At 46.4% G+C, this 19,871-nt stretch overlaps 20 non-coding genes and 1 pseudogene across 20 annotated transcripts; 6 read left to right on the top strand and 15 right to left on the bottom strand.

Annotated features, from left to right (window-relative positions):
- Positions 1-173, bottom strand: LOC122764319 (annotated as a pseudogene; the record flags this gene model as incomplete).
- A 182-nt stretch (positions 174-355) lies between these two features.
- LOC122764323 lies at positions 356-468 on the bottom strand. Its single transcript, XR_006359603.1, has one exon. It is a non-coding gene; the product is annotated as a U5 spliceosomal RNA (small nuclear RNA).
- Positions 469-1,115: 647 nt separating this feature from the next.
- On the bottom strand, positions 1,116-1,279 carry LOC122764310. The gene has a single exon (XR_006359592.1). It is a non-coding gene; the product is annotated as a U1 spliceosomal RNA (small nuclear RNA).
- Positions 1,280-6,805: 5,526 nt separating this feature from the next.
- On the top strand, positions 6,806-6,924 carry LOC122764326. The gene has a single exon (XR_006359606.1). It is a non-coding gene; the product is annotated as a 5S ribosomal RNA (ribosomal RNA).
- A 120-nt stretch (positions 6,925-7,044) lies between these two features.
- On the bottom strand, positions 7,045-7,237 carry LOC122764318. Its single transcript, XR_006359599.1, has one exon. It is a non-coding gene; the product is annotated as a U2 spliceosomal RNA (small nuclear RNA).
- A 182-nt stretch (positions 7,238-7,419) lies between these two features.
- LOC122764322 lies at positions 7,420-7,532 on the bottom strand. Its single transcript, XR_006359602.1, has one exon. It is a non-coding gene; the product is annotated as a U5 spliceosomal RNA (small nuclear RNA).
- A 647-nt stretch (positions 7,533-8,179) lies between these two features.
- On the bottom strand, positions 8,180-8,343 carry LOC122764309. Its single transcript, XR_006359591.1, has one exon. It is a non-coding gene; the product is annotated as a U1 spliceosomal RNA (small nuclear RNA).
- Positions 8,344-8,746: 403 nt separating this feature from the next.
- LOC122764306 lies at positions 8,747-8,865 on the top strand. Its single transcript, XR_006359589.1, has one exon. It is a non-coding gene; the product is annotated as a 5S ribosomal RNA (ribosomal RNA).
- Positions 8,866-8,975: 110 nt separating this feature from the next.
- Positions 8,976-9,094, top strand: LOC122764325. The gene has a single exon (XR_006359605.1). It is a non-coding gene; the product is annotated as a 5S ribosomal RNA (ribosomal RNA).
- Positions 9,095-9,213: 119 nt separating this feature from the next.
- On the bottom strand, positions 9,214-9,406 carry LOC122764317. The gene has a single exon (XR_006359598.1). It is a non-coding gene; the product is annotated as a U2 spliceosomal RNA (small nuclear RNA).
- Positions 9,407-9,588: 182 nt separating this feature from the next.
- LOC122764321 lies at positions 9,589-9,701 on the bottom strand. Its single transcript, XR_006359601.1, has one exon. It is a non-coding gene; the product is annotated as a U5 spliceosomal RNA (small nuclear RNA).
- A 647-nt stretch (positions 9,702-10,348) lies between these two features.
- LOC122764312 lies at positions 10,349-10,512 on the bottom strand. The gene has a single exon (XR_006359594.1). It is a non-coding gene; the product is annotated as a U1 spliceosomal RNA (small nuclear RNA).
- Positions 10,513-16,041: 5,529 nt separating this feature from the next.
- LOC122764316 lies at positions 16,042-16,160 on the top strand. Its single transcript, XR_006359597.1, has one exon. It is a non-coding gene; the product is annotated as a 5S ribosomal RNA (ribosomal RNA).
- A 121-nt stretch (positions 16,161-16,281) lies between these two features.
- On the bottom strand, positions 16,282-16,474 carry LOC122764315. Its single transcript, XR_006359596.1, has one exon. It is a non-coding gene; the product is annotated as a U2 spliceosomal RNA (small nuclear RNA).
- A 182-nt stretch (positions 16,475-16,656) lies between these two features.
- LOC122764320 lies at positions 16,657-16,769 on the bottom strand. Its single transcript, XR_006359600.1, has one exon. It is a non-coding gene; the product is annotated as a U5 spliceosomal RNA (small nuclear RNA).
- Positions 16,770-17,396: 627 nt separating this feature from the next.
- LOC122764308 lies at positions 17,397-17,560 on the bottom strand. The gene has a single exon (XR_006359590.1). It is a non-coding gene; the product is annotated as a U1 spliceosomal RNA (small nuclear RNA).
- Positions 17,561-17,962: 402 nt separating this feature from the next.
- LOC122764327 lies at positions 17,963-18,081 on the top strand. Its single transcript, XR_006359607.1, has one exon. It is a non-coding gene; the product is annotated as a 5S ribosomal RNA (ribosomal RNA).
- A 110-nt stretch (positions 18,082-18,191) lies between these two features.
- LOC122764305 lies at positions 18,192-18,310 on the top strand. The gene has a single exon (XR_006359588.1). It is a non-coding gene; the product is annotated as a 5S ribosomal RNA (ribosomal RNA).
- Positions 18,311-18,429: 119 nt separating this feature from the next.
- On the bottom strand, positions 18,430-18,622 carry LOC122764314. The gene has a single exon (XR_006359595.1). It is a non-coding gene; the product is annotated as a U2 spliceosomal RNA (small nuclear RNA).
- Positions 18,623-18,803: 181 nt separating this feature from the next.
- On the bottom strand, positions 18,804-18,916 carry LOC122764324. The gene has a single exon (XR_006359604.1). It is a non-coding gene; the product is annotated as a U5 spliceosomal RNA (small nuclear RNA).
- Positions 18,917-19,563: 647 nt separating this feature from the next.
- On the bottom strand, positions 19,564-19,727 carry LOC122764311. Its single transcript, XR_006359593.1, has one exon. It is a non-coding gene; the product is annotated as a U1 spliceosomal RNA (small nuclear RNA).
- Positions 19,728-19,871: the final 144 nt, after the last annotated feature.

The raw sequence follows: 19,871 nt of genomic DNA, 5'->3' as shown, positions 1-19,871 counted from the left end.
TGGCACTGCAATACCAGGTCAATGCAAGGAGTGAAGAGAGCAAGCCCCAGTTTTCACCTCCCACTGCTCAAAAATGCATTTAATATTTAATCCCCATATAGAGGACATATCAGATATTAAACTGATAAGAACAGATACTACACTTGATCTTAGCCAAAAGGCCGAGAAGCGATGGCCCACAGGTGTCTGGGGCCAACCCAAGATCTTGGCACACAAGTCAGTTGTTGTGGTGCCATGTTTTTAAGGGCGCATAACAAAGGCTGCTGCTGCTGATCACCTCCGCCCCAAGGTTGACCTAAGTGCACCTCTGAGCCTTGACAGACAGCTGCTTGACATTTGACACACTCAAAGGGCGCAGCCTTACAGCAAAGCCCACCAAAAATAACTTAAACTCTTGAACGTCCCTCTCCACGGAAGTCTTTAGTAAAAGGCGAAAGACTTGTGCATTTTGAAGAGAAACCAGAGTCAACGTAGCCCCTGTCCTGGAGAGCAGCCGAGGAGTCTATCCGCCGGAGTCACCACAGTCTCGGTCGGCCGGCCGGCCGGCCACCTTGGGACGGCCTTCCTTCAACGTTTTTGCTTAGTCGGCCAATAAACCGCCCAGATTTGACTGCATGTTTGGAAGCGCTTTCCTACTGTCGGTTGTGCGCTGCAGTTTTCTATCAGTCGCTGAGGCTGTGGCACATTCCTCGCTCACTGGCACACCTCCAACATTTAGTGGTAGACGTGAGTGCATGAGCAAAGCAGCTCCGTGTCACACTGAGCAGTACAAACTGCCGGGCCATTTCCCACCTCATCCGGGCTTCTGAAATGGTGAGTTGCTCCTGGCATCACTTCAACATCAGGTCACTGCACGGAGTGAACAGAGCAAGCGCCAAAGTATTAACCCTTGGCATGATGGCCATGGATCCATCTCCAACAATCGAGTTCTTCTACAAAGAGTTGGGAAAGGGAGCGTGACATTTGCTTTGAGCTAAAAGACAACACCCACAACCATCACGTTCCCAGCAACTTGGAAAGACTGGGGATGTTGCTCCGCAAGGACGTGAGAAGTTTGGAGATGGGCACACAACGTTGAACTTCGGGCGGCTGACCTTTGCTTACAACGACATCATCGGGGGAAAGCGCGGACGCAGCACCCCACTAGCAAAAATTATGCAGTCAAGACTCCCACGTTTGGGGAATTTGCAGGGGTCAACACAGCCGGAGTGCAATGGCTGAGCCTCGCCCTGGGTGAACCGCCTTCTTGATCATGGTATCTCCCCTGCCAGGTAAGTATGAGGTGTACTCGCCAAACACCGGGTGGCTCTTGCCAGACACAGCTCTTTGGCTGATGGTGCTGGAAATGAATAATCCCAGAGGCCAATGCCTTGACTCAGTTGCTCGTTAATGCTGTGCTATGTTCAACTTCAACCTCCAGCACACATTGGAGAGGAAACACTCGACCTTTTTTACTGGCATACCTGGCTGTCGTTTCCAAATATGAAATAACAATGACAAACACTGTTGGGAAAAGCAGATTGCTGGATGGATTCAAAATCGGCACAACCATAGTTATGGCAAAAGAGCTAAACAATGATGAACTGGTGGTCTCTTTTCTCACTCTGCCCGCGTACATCTCAGACCAGGAAATAATTGACAAGCTGCATGGCTGGGGAGTCTCTGCAATCTCTCCAATCAAGAGAAGAATGTGGCCTGGCACAAACATCGCAGATGGGACAAGGTATGTGAAAGTCAAATTTAATCAGACAGTACAATCCCTGCCTTACTCTGCTAGATTTAATACTGCCACTGGTCCCGAATACTTCAGAGTGTTACATGATCGGCAAGTGAAAGTGTGTCGAATGTGCCTACAGCCTGGACACATTCTTAGAGAGTGTCCTGAGTTTTGTTGCCATAAATGTGGAGTCCAGGGGCACTATGCAAGAGAGTGCCATAAAGCTGTGAAAAGGTGTGAGCTGTGCCACAACAACATGGAAAATTGCATTTGCAATGAAAGTGAACCGGAGAGCATAGCAGAGTCAGAGTTGGAGAGGGAGCAGACAGAGGGAAGCACTGAGGACAGTGCAGGAGAGGAGGAGGCAGAGATAGCGCCTGCGGAGGTACGCACAGAGTGTGGTGTAGAGAAAGGGCCCCCTGCCCAGCCGCCCCGAGCGGAAAAAATAACCACTAATGTGGAAACCTCTGGAGAAAGCCTTCCGGAAGCGCAGAATGACGAGGCTCAACCAGACAATGAAAAAAAAGTGGCTGGAGCTGAAAAGCTCCAAGCCAGAGGCACGAGAAGCACCCCAACCGCAGAATCTGCGCCACTCAGTCCTCCCCACTCTGAAAAAGAGCCAACAGTTTCTCCCTCACCAAGTGCTGACTCTGATTCGGAGATGGACCTCTCGGTAGTGTCCCTGGCAAGAAAACGACAAAATACAGACAAGTCCGGTAAAACAAATAAGAAAAAGCAAAATAGAAAAAAATGAGTGTGATGTTTAATGCCACAATAATACAGCTCACCCTTCTCATGGCCCTGCTTCTCTCACTGAATGCCCGTGGGCTCTGCAGCAGAGAAAAACTACACAAAGTCATCAATACTACCAAATGTGACATCTTGCTGCTACAAGAAACAAAATGGTCCTCATCTCCTGTGAGCATGATAGGAGGGTTATGGGAAGGGAATGTATATTTCGCAAATGCAGATCGAGCAATGTGTGGGGTGGCAACGCTGATTAAAAACAATGTCTTTGATAAGGTAATAGAAATATATAAATGCTCACGAGGTAGATTATTGATAGTTGATTCATGGAAAAAAAATGTTTATATTAGAATTATCAATATATATGCTCCTAACACTGAGGGTGAAAGAAAAGTGTTTTTCAAAGAGCTAAATAAGTGGGTAAACAACAACTCCATCATCACTGGAGACTTCAATGTTCCCCTCACCAAATTTGACATATCTAGCAACAATCTCTTTAAAGATGATGTGAGCAGGCGATCCTTATTCGAAATCATAAAAGAATACGACCTGGTTGACTTATGGCGAATTATGCATCCAAATAAAACTCAGTTCTCCAGACATCAGGTGGTACAAAATACTCTCAAACAATCCCGTATTGATTATGCCTTAGTGGCAAGCTCCATTGTACACAATGTGAACTCAATAGAATATGTCCTCAACACATGGAGTGATCACTCCCTCATAAAATTGTCATTATTTCCATCAGTAGCACAAACAAATGGTGGGGTATGGTGTTTTAACAATAGCTTACTAAAAGATCAACAGTTCATTGACAAAGTTAACCGTCTTCTTCACAATGTGGCAAATGAAATGGAGTGGGTCGAAGACATATTTAATTGGTGGGAAAGAGTGAAAGAACGAATCAAAAGAGTATGTATAAATTATAGTAAACATAAGAGCTGGCTGGAGAAAAAAAATGAAAAAGAGCTAAGAGTAAAATTAGAACACGAACTCCAAAAGATAGCCAATGAACCTAACGGAGATCTGACAAATTATATTTATTTGAGAGACAAGTTAGCGCTCTCCAAAAAGAAGGAATGCATGGGGGCAATAATTAGAAGCAGAGTGCAAAATTTTGTGGAGGGGGAAAAATGTTCAGCTTTTTTCCTCGGCTTAGAAAAGCAAAAACAAAATAAAGCATTCATAAAAGAACTGAAAGACAGCAAGGGCAACATAATTATACAAACTGATGAAATAATATCCAGAATACAAGATTTCTTCCAGCAGCTATATACAAATCAAAATATAAATCAAAATACAATTACAAGTGTGGTGAAGGTCATTCAGAACCAAATCTCAACGGAGGACAGAATATGGTGTGATCAGCTTATCAGCATGGCAGAGATTGAAGCAGCCATCAAGGGCTTACAAAAAAACAAGAGTCCAGGCGTAGATGGTTTAACAACTGAATTTTATCTATTTTTCAAAGAAAGTTTAACACCAATTTTATTTCGAATTTTTGAGGAAGTTGAGAAGAAAGGTGAAGCTCCTGAGACCCTTACACTTGGTTTAATTACTTTGGCATACAAAAACCGAGGAGACAGAACGATCATTAACAACTACAGACCCATAAGCCTTCTGAATACTGATTACAAAATTTTCGCAAAGGTTCTAGCAAACAGACTCAAAGAAATTATCCCAAACATAGTACATCAGTCACAGGCATATAGCATTCCCGGACGAGATATTTCAGATTCCATTTTATCCATAAAAGAAACCATCTATCAGATGTCACAAACTGGTGGCATCTATCTAGGAGTAGATTTTGAAAAGGCGTTCGATCGAGTTGAACACAACTTTTTATGGGCTGTTTTAAAACAATTCGGTTTTGGTCACAATTTCATTAAAAGAATTCAATCTCTTTACAACAATGCACACAGTCGCATAAAAGTGAATGGTCTCCAAACCCCAAAAATAGCAATCCAAAGATCAATTAGACAGGGATGTCCCCTCTCCTCTCTGCTCTACAGCCTGGTGGCCGAGCCCCTAGCTCTATTAATAAATCAGAACATTAACATTCAGGGCATACTGGCAGATAATGGCACTTCCTGCAAAATGATTGCCTATGCCGATGACACAAATATCATGGTCAAAGATGGAAAAAGTCTACAACTAGCTTTGAATCTTGTACATATCTACTGCTCAGCCTCCGGTGCCAAAATCAATGAAAACAAATCAACTATAATGTACTGTGGCAATGGGGCAAGGTCACCAGGCAGACAGGCGTTCATAGAGGAAAAGGCCAGTGTAAGGGTCTTAGGAGTGCATATTGGCCAGGATCAAAAGGCCGCCAGAGATAACACCTGGAAAGAGGTGCTAAATAAAATGAACAACACCTTGGGGTTGTGGAAAATGCGGAAGCTGACCCTGAAGGGTAAGGTGGTCATGCTCAACTCCCTGATACTCTCCAAAGTGAATCATGTGCTACAAGTCTATGATCTCCCAAAACAAACTCATGCAGAAATAAATCAAATGATATCCACTTTTCTGTGGGGAAGCCGCCGCAACATGATAAAACACAGAACAACAATTGATACATACACAAACGGTGGGCTTAGGCTAATAGACATAAACACAAAAAAACACTCATTCAGAATCAAAATCATCAAAAAGCTGTTGGACGATAAAACTGACCTTTTTTGGAAACATCAACTGCTTGACACCATTAAAACATGTGGAAACAGTGGCATTTACAATCTCTGTCAGATCCCACTAAAATCACAAGCTACACACATCTCACAGTTCACACAAGAGATCTTTGAGGCATGGGAGTTGGCCAGACCCCACCTGGTAACTATAGTACAAAACAAACACCAGCTGCTGCAGCTCCCCGTTTTCCACAACCCAGACATCACATATCTGGGCAGGCCCATCTCGGGCGGGTCAATGCCGCAAGCAGGTTTATACACATTGGGAGACTTCACAAACAATCAAGGCGAAATAGTAGTGGAAGAAATCTTGAATCGGCTCAGAGCCAAAAACATTTATTGCAAACGGTTTGCTGAATTCACATGTCAGAAAATTGAAACTGGGATTGCTGACCATCTAAAACAGGCTTTTTACAAGACCAGTGGTAGTAGGCAGAATGATACCCTTGATTTTCGTCAAAGTGCTCAGCCTGATGCGAAAAGCATTAATCAACTAACCTCCAAGTATTGGTACAACACCTTGCTGGCAAACATAGTACAAAAACCGACATCTGAAACTCATTGGAAAGAACACTTCCCGTCGATTAATGTTTCCACCATGTGGAAAAACATAAATAGCCCCTATGCTCATCCCTTCGCCAACAACACCGATTTCAAAATCAGACATAGACGAATTTTCTCGGGTATCATCCTGCACCAAATGAACAGTGCTATCTATGAGAGGGTTTGTACTGTCTGTAATAAAAATGACGAAACACTTGAACACATCTTTCTCACCTGTCCCATCTGCGAGGTCTTCATCACCCGGGTCAAGAACCTCCTCACCGACCACTGCAAGCTCAGCAGCAAAGACATTACAGACTGGGAATGGACTTGGCTCTTTGGATACTCACACAAGAAAGAAGGTATAAACACAACCCTGATTAACATTCTACTATCCATAGCCCGACACACCATCTTCATTGCCAGGAACTACGCACTCTATGAGGATGTACAAATAAACAGATGGCTCTTCTTCACAAGCATGGTCAAAAGTCATCTCAGACTGCTCAAGGATGCCTACAAGGCAACATTCCAGGAAACTTTTCTCACCAACAACTCCTTATACGACCTCGATCAGAGGGAAGAACTGATGTTTCATTTCTAAATGTTCTGGGGAGTACATTGCCACGTTTTCATCTCTCAAGGATATCGTTGATGTTTTTGCTGTAAACCCTGTTTCTTTAAATCTTATTGAGTATAATGTCCCATTGGCTAGGGTTTTATCTATTTATGTTTTTTTTCTTTCTTTGTTATTGCTTCGTCAACATTTTGATTCTCCTTGAATATGTCTTTTGTTTCATCATTGAATCATGGTTTAAACGTGTTTTGTGGTTTCTTGTGAATAAGTGTGTTCATTTTTGTTAATGAAAGTATTTTTGATAATAAAAAACAAAAAAAAAAAGCACGCCCGATCTCGTCTGATCTCGGAAGCCAAGCAGGGTCGGGCCTGGTTAGTACTTGGATGGGAGACCGCCTGGGAATACCAGGTGCTGTAAGCTTTTACACCGCTGCACGCTTTTACACTGCTGCTTCCTTACAAGAAACATGCCCCTCCACGAGCAGGGGCCTTGCCTAGTCCATAAAGGCACTCTCTGTCGCCAGCCCCTCGGCTTACGGCCATACCACCCTGAGCACGCCCGATCTCGTCTGATCTCGGAAGCTAAGCAGGGTCGGGCCGGGTTAGTACTTGGATGGGAGACCGCCTGGGAATACCAGGTGCTGTAAGCTTTTACGCGCTGCTGCTGCTGCTTCCTTACAAGAAACATGGGCTCGCAATTAAATTGACGCACAGGCACGGGTTGATGTCTTTCTGGTTTCAGCTTCGCTTTGCTTTTCACAGAAAAAAGAGAATGGTGCACCGTTCCTGGTGGCACTGCAATACCAGGTCAATGCAAGGAGTGAAGAGAGCAAGCCCCAGTTTTCACCTCCCACTGCTCAAAAATGCATTTAATATTTAATCCCCATATAGAGGACATATCAGATATTAAACTGATAAGAACAGATACTACACTTGATCTTAGCCAAAAGGCCGAGAAGCGATGGCCCACAGGTGTCTGGGGCCAACCCAAGATCTTGGCACACAAGTCAGTTGTTGTGGTGCCATGTTTTTAAGGGCGCATAACAAAGGCTGCTGCTGCTGATCACCTCCGCCCCAAGGTTGACCTAAGTGCACCTCTGAGCCTTGACAGACAGCTGCTTGACATTTGACACACTCAAAGGGCGCAGCCTTACAGCAAAGCCCACCAAAAATAACTTAAACTCTTGAACGTCCCTCTCCACGGAAGTCTTTAGTAAAAGGCGAAAGACTTGTGCATTTTGAAGAGAAACCAGAGTCAACGTAGCCCCTGTCCTGGAGAGCAGCCGAGGAGTCTATCCGCCGGAGTCACCACAGTCTCGGTCGGCCGGCCGGCCGGCCACCTTGGGACGGCCTTCCTTCAACGTTTTTGCTTAGTCGGCCAATAAACCGCCCAGATTTGACTGCATGTTTGGAAGCGCTTTCCTACTGTCGGTTGTGCGCTGCAGTTTTCTATCAGTCGCTGAGGCTGTGGCACATTCCTCGCTCACTGGCACACCTCCAACATTTAGTGGTAGACGTGAGTGCATGAGCAAAGCAGCTCCGTGTCACACTGAGCAGTACAAACTGCCGGGCCATTTCCCACCTCATCCGGGCTTCTGAAATGGTGAGTTGCTCCTGGCATCACTTCAACATCAGGTCACTGCACGGAGTGAACAGAGCAAGCGCCAAAGTATTAACCCTTGGCATGATGGCCATGGATCCATCTCCAACAATCGAGTTCTTCTACAAAGAGTTGGGAAAGGGAGCGTGACATTTGCTTTGAGCTAAAAGACAACACCCACAACCATCACGTTCCCAGCAACTTGGAAAGACTGGGGATGTTGCTCCGCAAGGACGTGAGAAGTTTGGAGATGGGCACACAACGTTGAACTTCGGGCGGCTGACCTTTGCTTACAACGACATCATCGGGGGAAAGCGCGGACGCAGCACCCCACTAGCAAAAATTATGCAGTCAAGACTCCCACGTTTGGGGAATTTGCAGGGGTCAACACAGCCGGAGTGCAATGGCTGAGCCTCGCCCTGGGTGAACCGCCTTCTTGATCATGGTATCTCCCCTGCCAGGTAAGTATGAGGTGTACTCGCCAAACACCGGGTGGCTCTTGCCAGACACAGCTCTTTGGCTGATGGTGCTGGAAATGAATAATCCCAGAGGCCAATGCCTTGACTCAGTTGCTCGTTAATGCTGTGCTATGTTCAACTTCAACCTCCAGCACACATTGGAGAGGAAACACTCGACCTTTTTTACTGGCATACCTGGCTGTCGTTTCCTATAGATTCAGCAACAACTGGACATGACGGCACCAACAGCCGCTTGCCCATCTCGGTGTCGCTTCCCGATACTGGACTAGAGTGTAGCATGTGGTGGAGATAAAGGCTGAAGTGCAGTGTGTCCGAAAGGCTGACTTTTGAGCCCCGCCACGCGCAGGGGGCCTTGCCCAGTCCATAAAAGCAGTCTGTGTCCCCAACCCCCCGGCTTACGGCCATACCACCCTGAGCACGCCCGATCTCGTCTGATCTCGGAAGCCAAGCAGGGTCGGGCCTGGTTAGTACTTGGATGGGAGACCGCCTGGGAATACCAGGTGCTGTAAGCTTTTACACCGCTGCACGCTTTTACACTGCTGCTTCCTTACAAGAAACATGCCCCTCCACGAGCAGGGGCCTTGCCTAGTCCATAAAGGCACTCTCTGTCGCCAGCCCCTCGGCTTACGGCCATACCACCCTGAGCACGCCCGATCTCGTCTGATCTCGGAAGCTAAGCAGGGTCGGGCCGGGTTAGTACTTGGATGGGAGACCGCCTGGGAATACCAGGTGCTGTAAGCTTTTACTGCTGCTGCTGCTGCTTCCTTACAAGAAACATGGGCTCGCAATTAAATTGACGCACAGGCACGGGTTGATGTCTTTCTGGTTTCAGCTTCGCTTTGCTTTTCACAGAAAAAAGAGAATGGTGCACCGTTCCTGGTGGCACTGCAATACCAGGTCAATGCAAGGAGTGAAGAGAGCAAGCCCCAGTTTTCACCTCCCACTGCTCAAAAATGCATTTAATATTTAATCCCCATATAGAGGACATATCAGATATTAAACTGATAAGAACAGATACTACACTTGATCTTAGCCAAAAGGCCGAGAAGCGATGGCCCACAGGTGTCTGGGGCCAACCCAAGATCTTGGCACACAAGTCAGTTGTTGTGGTGCCATGTTTTTAAGGGCGCATAACAAAGGCTGCTGCTGCTGATCACCTCCGCCCCAAGGTTGACCTAAGTGCACCTCTGAGCCTTGACAGACAGCTGCTTGACATTTGACACACTCAAAGGGCGCAGCCTTACAGCAAAGCCCACCAAAAATAACTTAAACTCTTGAACGTCCCTCTCCACGGAAGTCTTTAGTAAAAGGCGAAAGACTTGTGCATTTTGAAGAGAAACCAGAGTCAACGTAGCCCCTGTCCTGGAGAGCAGCCGAGGAGTCTATCCGCCGGAGTCACCACAGTCTCGGTCGGCCGGCCGGCCGGCCACCTTGGGACGGCCTTCCTTCAACGTTTTTGCTTAGTCGGCCAATAAACCGCCCAGATTTGACTGCATGTTTGGAAGCGCTTTCCTACTGTCGGTTGTGCGCTGCAGTTTTCTATCAGTCGCTGAGGCTGTGGCACATTCCTCGCTCACTGGCACACCTCCAACATTTAGTGGTAGACGTGAGTGCATGAGCAAAGCAGCTCCGTGTCACACTGAGCAGTACAAACTGCCGGGCCATTTCCCACCTCATCCGGGCTTCTGAAATGGTGAGTTGCTCCTGGCATCACTTCAACATCAGGTCACTGCACGGAGTGAACAGAGCAAGCGCCAAAGTATTAACCCTTGGCATGATGGCCATGGATCCATCTCCAACAATCGAGTTCTTCTACAAAGAGTTGGGAAAGGGAGCGTGACATTTGCTTTGAGCTAAAAGACAACACCCACAACCATCACGTTCCCAGCAACTTGGAAAGACTGGGGATGTTGCTCCGCAAGGACGTGAGAAGTTTGGAGATGGGCACACAACGTTGAACTTCGGGCGGCTGACCTTTGCTTACAACGACATCATCGGGGGAAAGCGCGGACGCAGCACCCCACTAGCAAAAATTATGCAGTCAAGACTCCCACGTTTGGGGAATTTGCAGGGGTCAACACAGCCGGAGTGCAATGGCTGAGCCTCGCCCTGGGTGAACCGCCTGCTTGATCATGGTATCTCCCCTGCCAGGTAAGTATGAGGTGTACTCGCCAAACACCGGGTGGCTCTTGCCAGACACAGCTCTTTGGCTGATGGTGCTGGAAATGAATAATCCCAGAGGCCAATGCCTTGACTCAGTTGCTCGTTAATGCTGTGCTATGTTCAACTTCAACCTCCAGCACACATTGGAGAGGAAACACTCGACCTTTTTTACTGGCATACCTGGCTGTCGTTTCCAAATATGAAATAACAATGACAAACACTGTTGGGAAAAGCAGATTGCTGGATGGATTCAAAATCGGCACAACCATAGTTATGGCAAAAGAGCTAAACAATGATGAACTGGTGGTCTCTTTTCTCACTCTGCCCGCGTACATCTCAGACCAGGAAATAATTGACAAGCTGCATGGCTGGGGAGTCTCTGCAATCTCTCCAATCAAGAGAAGAATGTGGCCTGGCACAAACATCGCAGATGGGACAAGGTATGTGAAAGTCAAATTTAATCAGACAGTACAATCCCTGCCTTACTCTGCTAGATTTAATACTGCCACTGGTCCCGAATACTTCAGAGTGTTACATGATCGGCAAGTGAAAGTGTGTCGAATGTGCCTACAGCCTGGACACATTCTTAGAGAGTGTCCTGAGTTTTGTTGCCATAAATGTGGAGTCCAGGGGCACTATGCAAGAGAGTGCCATAAAGCTGTGAAAAGGTGTGAGCTGTGCCACAACAACATGGAAAATTGCATTTGCAATGAAAGTGAACCGGAGAGCATAGCAGAGTCAGAGTTGGAGAGGGAGCAGACAGAGGGAAGCACTGAGGACAGTGCAGGAGAGGAGGAGGCAGAGATAGCGCCTGCGGAGGTACGCACAGAGTGTGGTGTAGAGAAAGGGCCCCCTGCCCAGCCGCCCCGAGCGGAAAAAATAACCACTAATGTGGAAACCTCTGGAGAAAGCCTTCCGGAAGCGCAGAATGACGAGGCTCAACCAGACAATGAAAAAAAAGTGGCTGGAGCTGAAAAGCTCCAAGCCAGAGGCACGAGAAGCACCCCAACCGCAGAATCTGCGCCACTCAGTCCTCCCCACTCTGAAAAAGAGCCAACAGTTTCTCCCTCACCAAGTGCTGACTCTGATTCGGAGATGGACCTCTCGGTAGTGTCCCTGGCAAGAAAACGACAAAATACAGACAAGTCCGGTAAAACAAATAAGAAAAAGCAAAATAGAAAAAAATGAGTGTGATGTTTAATGCCACAATAATACAGCTCACCCTTCTCATGGCCCTGCTTCTCTCACTGAATGCCCGTGGGCTCTGCAGCAGAGAAAAACTACACAAAGTCATCAATACTACCAAATGTGACATCTTGCTGCTACAAGAAACAAAATGGTCCTCATCTCCTGTGAGCATGATAGGAGGGTTATGGGAAGGGAATGTATATTTCGCAAATGCAGATCGAGCAATGTGTGGGGTGGCAACGCTGATTAAAAACAATGTCTTTGATAAGGTAATAGAAATATATAAATGCTCACGAGGTAGATTATTGATAGTTGATTCATGGAAAAAAAATGTTTATATTAGAATTATCAATATATATGCTCCTAACACTGAGGGTGAAAGAAAAGTGTTTTTCAAAGAGCTAAATAAGTGGGTAAACAACAACTCCATCATCACTGGAGACTTCAATGTTCCCCTCACCAAATTTGACATATCTAGCAACAATCTCTTTAAAGATGATGTGAGCAGGCGATCCTTATTCGAAATCATAAAAGAATACGACCTGGTTGACTTATGGCGAATTATGCATCCAAATAAAACTCAGTTCTCCAGACATCAGGTGGTACAAAATACTCTCAAACAATCGTACCCGTATTGATTATGCCTTAGTGGCAAGCTCCATTGTACACAATGTGAACTCAATAGAATATGTCCTCAACACATGGAGTGATCACTCCCTCATAAAATTGTCATTATTTCCATCAGTAGCACAAACAAATGGTGGGGTATGGTGTTTTAACAATAGCTTACTAAAAGATCAACAGTTCATTGACAAAGTTAACCGTCTTCTTCACAATGTGGCAAATGAAATGGAGTGGGTCGAAGACATATTTAATTGGTGGGAAAGAGTGAAAGAACGAATCAAAAGAGTATGTATAAATTATAGTAAACATAAGAGCTGGCTGGAGAAAAAAAATGAAAAAGAGCTAAGAGTAAAATTAGAACACGAACTCCAAAAGATAGCCAATGAACCTAACGGAGATCTGACAAATTATATTTATTTGAGAGACAAGTTAGCGCTCTCCAAAAAGAAGGAATGCATGGGGGCAATAATTAGAAGCAGAGTGCAAAATTTTGTGGAGGGGGAAAAATGTTCAGCTTTTTTCCTCGGCTTAGAAAAGCAAAAACAAAATAAAGCATTCATAAAAGAACTGAAAGACAGCAAGGGCAACATAATTATACAAACTGATGAAATAATATCCAGAATACAAGATTTCTTCCAGCAGCTATATACAAATCAAAATATAAATCAAAATACAATTACAAGTGTGGTGAAGGTCATTCAGAACCAAATCTCAACGGAGGACAGAATATGGTGTGATCAGCTTATCAGCATGGCAGAGATTGAAGCAGCCATCAAGGGCTTACAAAAAAACAAGAGTCCAGGCGTAGATGGTTTAACAACTGAATTTTATCTATTTTTCAAAGAAAGTTTAACACCAATTTTATTTCGAATTTTTGAGGAAGTTGAGAAGAAAGGTGAAGCTCCTGAGACCCTTACACTTGGTTTAATTACTTTGGCATACAAAAACCGAGGAGACAGAACGATCATTAACAACTACAGACCCATAAGCCTTCTGAATACTGATTACAAAATTTTCGCAAAGGTTCTAGCAAACAGACTCAAAGAAATTATCCCAAACATAGTACATCAGTCACAGGCATATAGCATTCCCGGACGAGATATTTCAGATTCCATTTTATCCATAAAAGAAACCATCTATCAGATGTCACAAACTGGTGGCATCTATCTAGGAGTAGATTTTGAAAAGGCGTTCGATCGAGTTGAACACAACTTTTTATGGGCTGTTTAAAACAATTCGGTTTTGGTCACAATTTCATTAAAAGAATTCAATCTCTTTACAACAATGCACACAGTCGCATAAAAGTGAATGGTCTCCAAACCCCAAAAATAGCAATCCAAAGATCAATTAGACAGGGATGTCCCCTCTCCTCTCTGCTCTACAGCCTGGTGGCCGAGCCCCTAGCTCTATTAATAAATCAGAACATTAACATTCAGGGCATACTGGCAGATAATGGCACTTCCTGCAAAATGATTGCCTATGCCGATGACACAAATATCATGGTCAAAGATGGAAAAAGTCTACAACTAGCTTTGAATCTTGTACATATCTACTGCTCAGCCTCCGGTGCCAAAATCAATGAAAACAAATCAACTATAATGTACTGTGGCAATGGGGCAAGGTCACCAGGCAGACAGGCGTTCATAGAGGAAAAGGCCAGTGTAAGGGTCTTAGGAGTGCATATTGGCCAGGATCAAAAGGCCGCCAGAGATAACACCTGGAAAGAGGTGCTAAATAAAATGAACAACACCTTGGGGTTGTGGAAAATGCGGAAGCTGACCCTGAAGGGTAAGGTGGTCATGCTCAACTCCCTGATACTCTCCAAAGTGAATCATGTGCTACAAGTCTATGATCTCCCAAAACAAACTCATGCAGAAATAAATCAAATGATATCCACTTTTCTGTGGGGAAGCCGCCGCAACATGATAAAACACAGAACAACAATTGATACATACACAAACGGTGGGCTTAGGCTAATAGACATAAACACAAAAAAACACTCATTCAGAATCAAAATCATCAAAAAGCTGTTGGACGATAAAACTGACCTTTTTTGGAAACATCAACTGCTTGACACCATTAAAACATGTGGAAACAGTGGCATTTACAATCTCTGTCAGATCCCACTAAAATCACAAGCTACACACATCTCACAGTTCACACAAGAGATCTTTGAGGCATGGGAGTTGGCCAGACCCCACCTGGTAACTATAGTACAAAACAAACACCAGCTGCTGCAGCTCCCCGTTTTCCACAACCCAGACATCACATATCTGGGCAGGCCCATCTCGGGCGGGTCAATGCCGCAAGCAGGTTTATACACATTGGGAGACTTCACAAACAATCAAGGCGAAATAGTAGTGGAAGAAATCTTGAATCGGCTCAGAGCCAAAAACATTTATTGCAAACGGTTTGCTGAATTCACATGTCAGAAAATTGAAACTGGGATTGCTGACCATCTAAAACAGGCTTTTTACAAGACCAGTGGTAGTAGGCAGAATGATACCCTTGATTTTCGTCAAAGTGCTCAGCCTGATGCGAAAAGCATTAATCAACTAACCTCCAAGTATTGGTACAACACCTTGCTGGCAAACATAGTACAAAAACCGACATCTGAAACTCATTGGAAAGAACACTTCCCGTCGATTAATGTTTCCACCATGTGGAAAAACATAAATAGCCCCTATGCTCATCCCTTCGCCAACAACACCGATTTCAAAATCAGACATAGACGAATTTTCTCGGGTATCATCCTGCACCAAATGAACAGTGCTATCTATGAGAGGGTTTGTACTGTCTGTAATAAAAATGACGAAACACTTGAACACATCTTTCTCACCTGTCCCATCTGCGAGGTCTTCATCACCCGGGTCAAGAACCTCCTCACCGACCACTGCAAGCTCAGCAGCAAAGACATTACAGACTGGGAATGGACTTGGCTCTTTGGATACTCACACAAGAAAGAAGGTATAAACACAACCCTGATTAACATTCTACTATCCATAGCCCGACACACCATCTTCATTGCCAGGAACTACGCACTCTATGAGGATGTACAAATAAACAGATGGCTCTTCTTCACAAGCATGGTCAAAAGTCATCTCAGACTGCTCAAGGATGCCTACAAGGCAACATTCCAGGAAACTTTTCTCACCAACAACTCCTTATACGACCTCGATCAGAGGGAAGAACTGATGTTTCATTTCTAAATGTTCTGGGGAGTACATTGCCACGTTTTCATCTCTCAAGGATATCGTTGATGTTTTTGCTGTAAACCCTGTTTCTTTAAATCTTATTGAGTATAATGTCCCATTGGCTAGGGTTTTATCTATTTATGTTTTTTTTCTTTCTTTGTTATTGCTTCGTCAACATTTTGATTCTCCTTGAATATGTCTTTTGTTTCATCATTGAATCATGGTTTAAACGTGTTTTGTGGTTTCTTGTGAATAAGTGTGTTCATTTTTGTTAATGAAAGTATTTTTGATAATAAAAAACAAAAAAAAAAAGCACGCCCGATCTCGTCTGATCTCGGAAGCCAAGCAGGGTCGGGCCTGGTTAGTACTTGGATGGGAGACCGCCTGGGAATACCAGGTGCTGTAAGCTTTTACACCGCTGCACGCTTTTACACTGCTGCTTCCTTACAAGAAACATGCCCCTCCACGAGCAGGGGCCTTGCCTAGTCCATAAAGGCACTCTCTGTCGCCAGCCCCTCGGCTTACGGCCATACCACCCTGAGCACGCCCGATCTCGTCTGATCTCGGAAGCTAAGCAGGGTCGGGCCGGGTTAGTACTTGGATGGGAGACCGCCTGGGAATACCAGGTGCTGTAAGCTTTTACGCTGCTGCTGCTGCTGCTTCCTTACAAGAAACATGGGCTCGCAATTAAATTGACGCACAGGCACGGGTTGATGTCTTTCTGGTTTCAGCTTCGCTTTGCTTTTCACAGAAAAAAGAGAATGGTGCACCGTTCCTGGTGGCACTGCAATACCAGGTCAATGCAAGGAGTGAAGAGAGCAAGCCCCAGTTTTCACCTCCCACTGCTCAAAAATGCATTTAATATTTAATCCCCATATAGAGGACATATCAGATATTAAACTGATAAGAACAGATACTACACTTGATCTTAGCCAAAAGGCCGAGAAGCGATGGCCCACAGGTGTCTGGGGCCAACCCAAGATCTTGGCACACAAGTCAGTTGTTGTGGTGCCATGTTTTTAAGGGCGCATAACAAAGGCTGCTGCTGCTGATCACCTCCGCCCCAAGGTTGACCTAAGTGCACCTCTGAGCCTTGACAGACAGCTGCTTGACATTTGACACACTCAAAGGGCGCAGCCTTACAGCAAAGCCCACCAAAAATAACTTAAACTCTTGAACGTCCCTCTCCACGGAAGTCTTTAGTAAAAGGCGAAAGACTTGTGCATTTTGAAGAGAAACCAGAGTCAACGTAGCCCCTGTCCTGGAGAGCAGCCGAGGAGTCTATCCGCCGGAGTCACCACAGTCTCGGTCGGCCGGCCGGCCGGCCACCTTGGGACGGCCTTCCTTCAACGTTTTTGCTTAGTCGGCCAATAAACCGCCCAGATTTGACTGCATGTTTGGAAGCGCTTTCCTACTGTCGGTTGTGCGCTGCAGTTTTCTATCAGTCGCTGAGGCTGTGGCACATTCCTCGCTCACTGGCACACCTCCAACATTTAGTGGTAGACGTGAGTGCATGAGCAAAGCAGTACAAACTGCCGGGCCATTTCCCACCTCATCCGGGCTTCTGAAATGGTGAGTTGCTCCTGGCATCACTTCAACATCAGGTCACTGCACGGAGTGAACAGAGCAAGCGCCAAAGTATTAACCCTTGGCATGATGGCCATGGATCCATCTCCAACAATCGAGTTCTTCTACAAAGAGTTGGGAAAGGGAGCGTGACATTTGCTTTGAGCTGAAAGACAACACCCACAACCATCACGTTCCCAGCAACTTGGAAAGACTGGGGATGTTGCTCCGCAAGGACGTGAGAAGTTTGGAGATGGGCACACAACGTTGAACTTCGGGCGGCTGACCTTTGCTTACAACGACATCATCGGGGGAAAGCGCGGACGCAGCACCCCACTAGCAAAAATTATGCAGTCAAGACTCCCACGTTTGGGGAATTTGCAGGGGTCAACACAGCCGGAGTGCAATGGCTGAGCCTCGCCCTGGGTGAACCGCCTTCTTGATCATGGTATCTCCCCTGCCAGGTAAGTATGAGGTGTACTCGCCAAACACCGGGTGGCTCTTGCCAGACACAGCTCTTTGGCTGATGGTGCTGGAAATGAATAATCCCAGAGGCCAATGCCTTGACTCAGTTGCTCGTTAATGCTGTGCTATGTTCCACTTCAACCTCCAGCACACATTGGAGAGGAAACACTCGACCTTTTTACTGGCATACCTGGCTGTCGTTTCCTATAGATTCAGCAACAACTGGACATGACGGCACCAACAGCCGCTTGCCCATCTCGGTGTCGCTTCCCGATACTGGACTAGAGTGTAGCATGTGGTGGAGATAAAGGCTGAAGTGCAGTGTGTCCGAAAGGCTGACTTTTGAGCCCCGCCACGCGCAGGGGGCCTTGCCCAGTCCATAAAAGCAGTCTGTGTCCCCAACCCCCCGGCTTACGGCCATACCACCCTGAGCACGCCCGATCTCGTCTGATCTCGGAAGCCAAGCAGGGTCGGGCCTGGTTAGTACTTGGATGGGAGACCGCCTGGGAATACCAGGTGCTGTAAGCTTTTACACCGCTGCACGCTTTTACACTGCTGCTTCCTTACAAGAAACATGCCCCTCCACGAGCAGGGGCCTTGCCTAGTCCATAAAGGCACTCTCTGTCGCCAGCCCCTCGGCTTACGGCCATACCACCCTGAGCACGCCCGATCTCGTCTGATCTCGGAAGCTAAGCAGGGTCGGGCCGGGTTAGTACTTGGATGGGAGACCGCCTGGGAATACCAGGTGCTGTAAGCTTTTACGCGCTGCTGCTGCTGCTTCCTTACAAGAAACATGGGCTCGCAATTAAATTGACGCACAGGCACGGGTTGATGCTTTCTGGTTTCAGCTTCGCTTTGCTTTTCACAGAAAAAAGAGAATGGTGCACCGTTCCTGGTGGCACTGCAATACCAGGTCAATGCAAGGAGTGAAGAGAGCAAGCCCCAGTTTTCACCTCCCACTGCTCAAAAATGCATTTAATATTTAATCCCCATATAGAGGACATATCAGATATTAAACTGATAAGAACAGATACTACACTTGATCTTAGCCAAAAGGCCGAGAAGCGATGGCCCACAGGTGTCTGGGGCCAACCCAAGATCTTGGCACACAAGTCAGTTGTTGTGGTGCCATGTTTTTAAGGGCGCATAACAAGGCTGCTGCTGCTGATCACCTCCGCCCCAAGGTTGACCTAAGTGCACCTCTGAGCCTTGACAGACAGTTGCTTGACATTTGACACACTCAAAGGGCGCAGCCTTACAGCAAAGCCCACCAAAAATAACTTAAACTCTTGAACGTCCCTCTCCACAGAAGTCTTTAGTAAAAGGCGAAAGACTTGTGCTTTTTGAAGAGAAACCAGAGTCAACGTAGCCCCTGTCCTGGAGAGCAGCCGAGGAGTCTATCCGCCGGAGTCACCACAGTCTCGGTCGGCCGGCCGGCCAGCCACCTTGGGACGGCCTTCCTTCAACGTTTTTGCTTAATCGGCCAATAAACCGCCCAGATTTGACTGCATGTTTGGAAGCGCTTTCCTACTGTCGGTTGTGTGCTGCAGTTTTCTATCAGTCGCTGAGGCTGTGGCACATTCCTCGCTCACTGGCACACCTCCAACATTTAGTGGTAGACGGGAGTGCATGAGCAAAGCAGCTCCGTGTCACACTGAGCAGTACAAACTGCCGGGCCATTTCCCACCTCATCCGGGCTTCTGAAATGGTGAGTTGCTCCTGGCATCACTTCAACATCAGGTCACTGCACGGAGTGAACAGAGCAAGCGCCAAAGTATTAACCCTTGGCATGATGGCCATGGATCCATCTCCAACAATCGAGTTCTTCTACAAAGAGTTGGGAAAGGGAGCGTGACATTTGCTTTGAGCTAAAAGACAACACCCACAACCATCACGTTCCCAGCAACTTGGAAAGACTGGGGATGTTGCGCCGCAAGGACGGGAGAAGTTTGGAGATGGGCACACAACGTTGAACTTCGGGCGGCTGACCTTTGCTTACAACGACATCATCGGGGGAAAGCGCGGACGCAGCACCCCACTAGCAAAAATTATGCAGTCAAGACTCCCACGTTTGGGGAATTTGTAGGGGTCAACACAGCCGGAGTGCAATGGCTGAGCCTCGCCCTGGGTGAACCGCCTTCTTGATCATGGTATCTCCCCTGCCAGGTAAGTATGAGGTGTACTCGCCAAACACCGGGTGGCTGTTGCCGGACACAGATCTTTGGCTGATGGTGCAGGAAATGAATAATCCCAGAGGCCAATGCCTTGACTCAGTTGCTCGTTAATGCTGTGCTATGTTCAACTTCAACCTCCAGCAC

This window comes from Solea senegalensis, unplaced genomic scaffold (genome assembly GCF_019176455.1).
Source record: "Solea senegalensis isolate Sse05_10M unplaced genomic scaffold, IFAPA_SoseM_1 scf7180000017364, whole genome shotgun sequence".
Lineage (NCBI taxonomy): Eukaryota > Metazoa > Chordata > Actinopteri > Pleuronectiformes > Soleidae > Solea > Solea senegalensis.
Note: the sequence above shows the minus strand (reverse complement) of the source record. Positions and strands in the feature narration are given on the sequence as shown.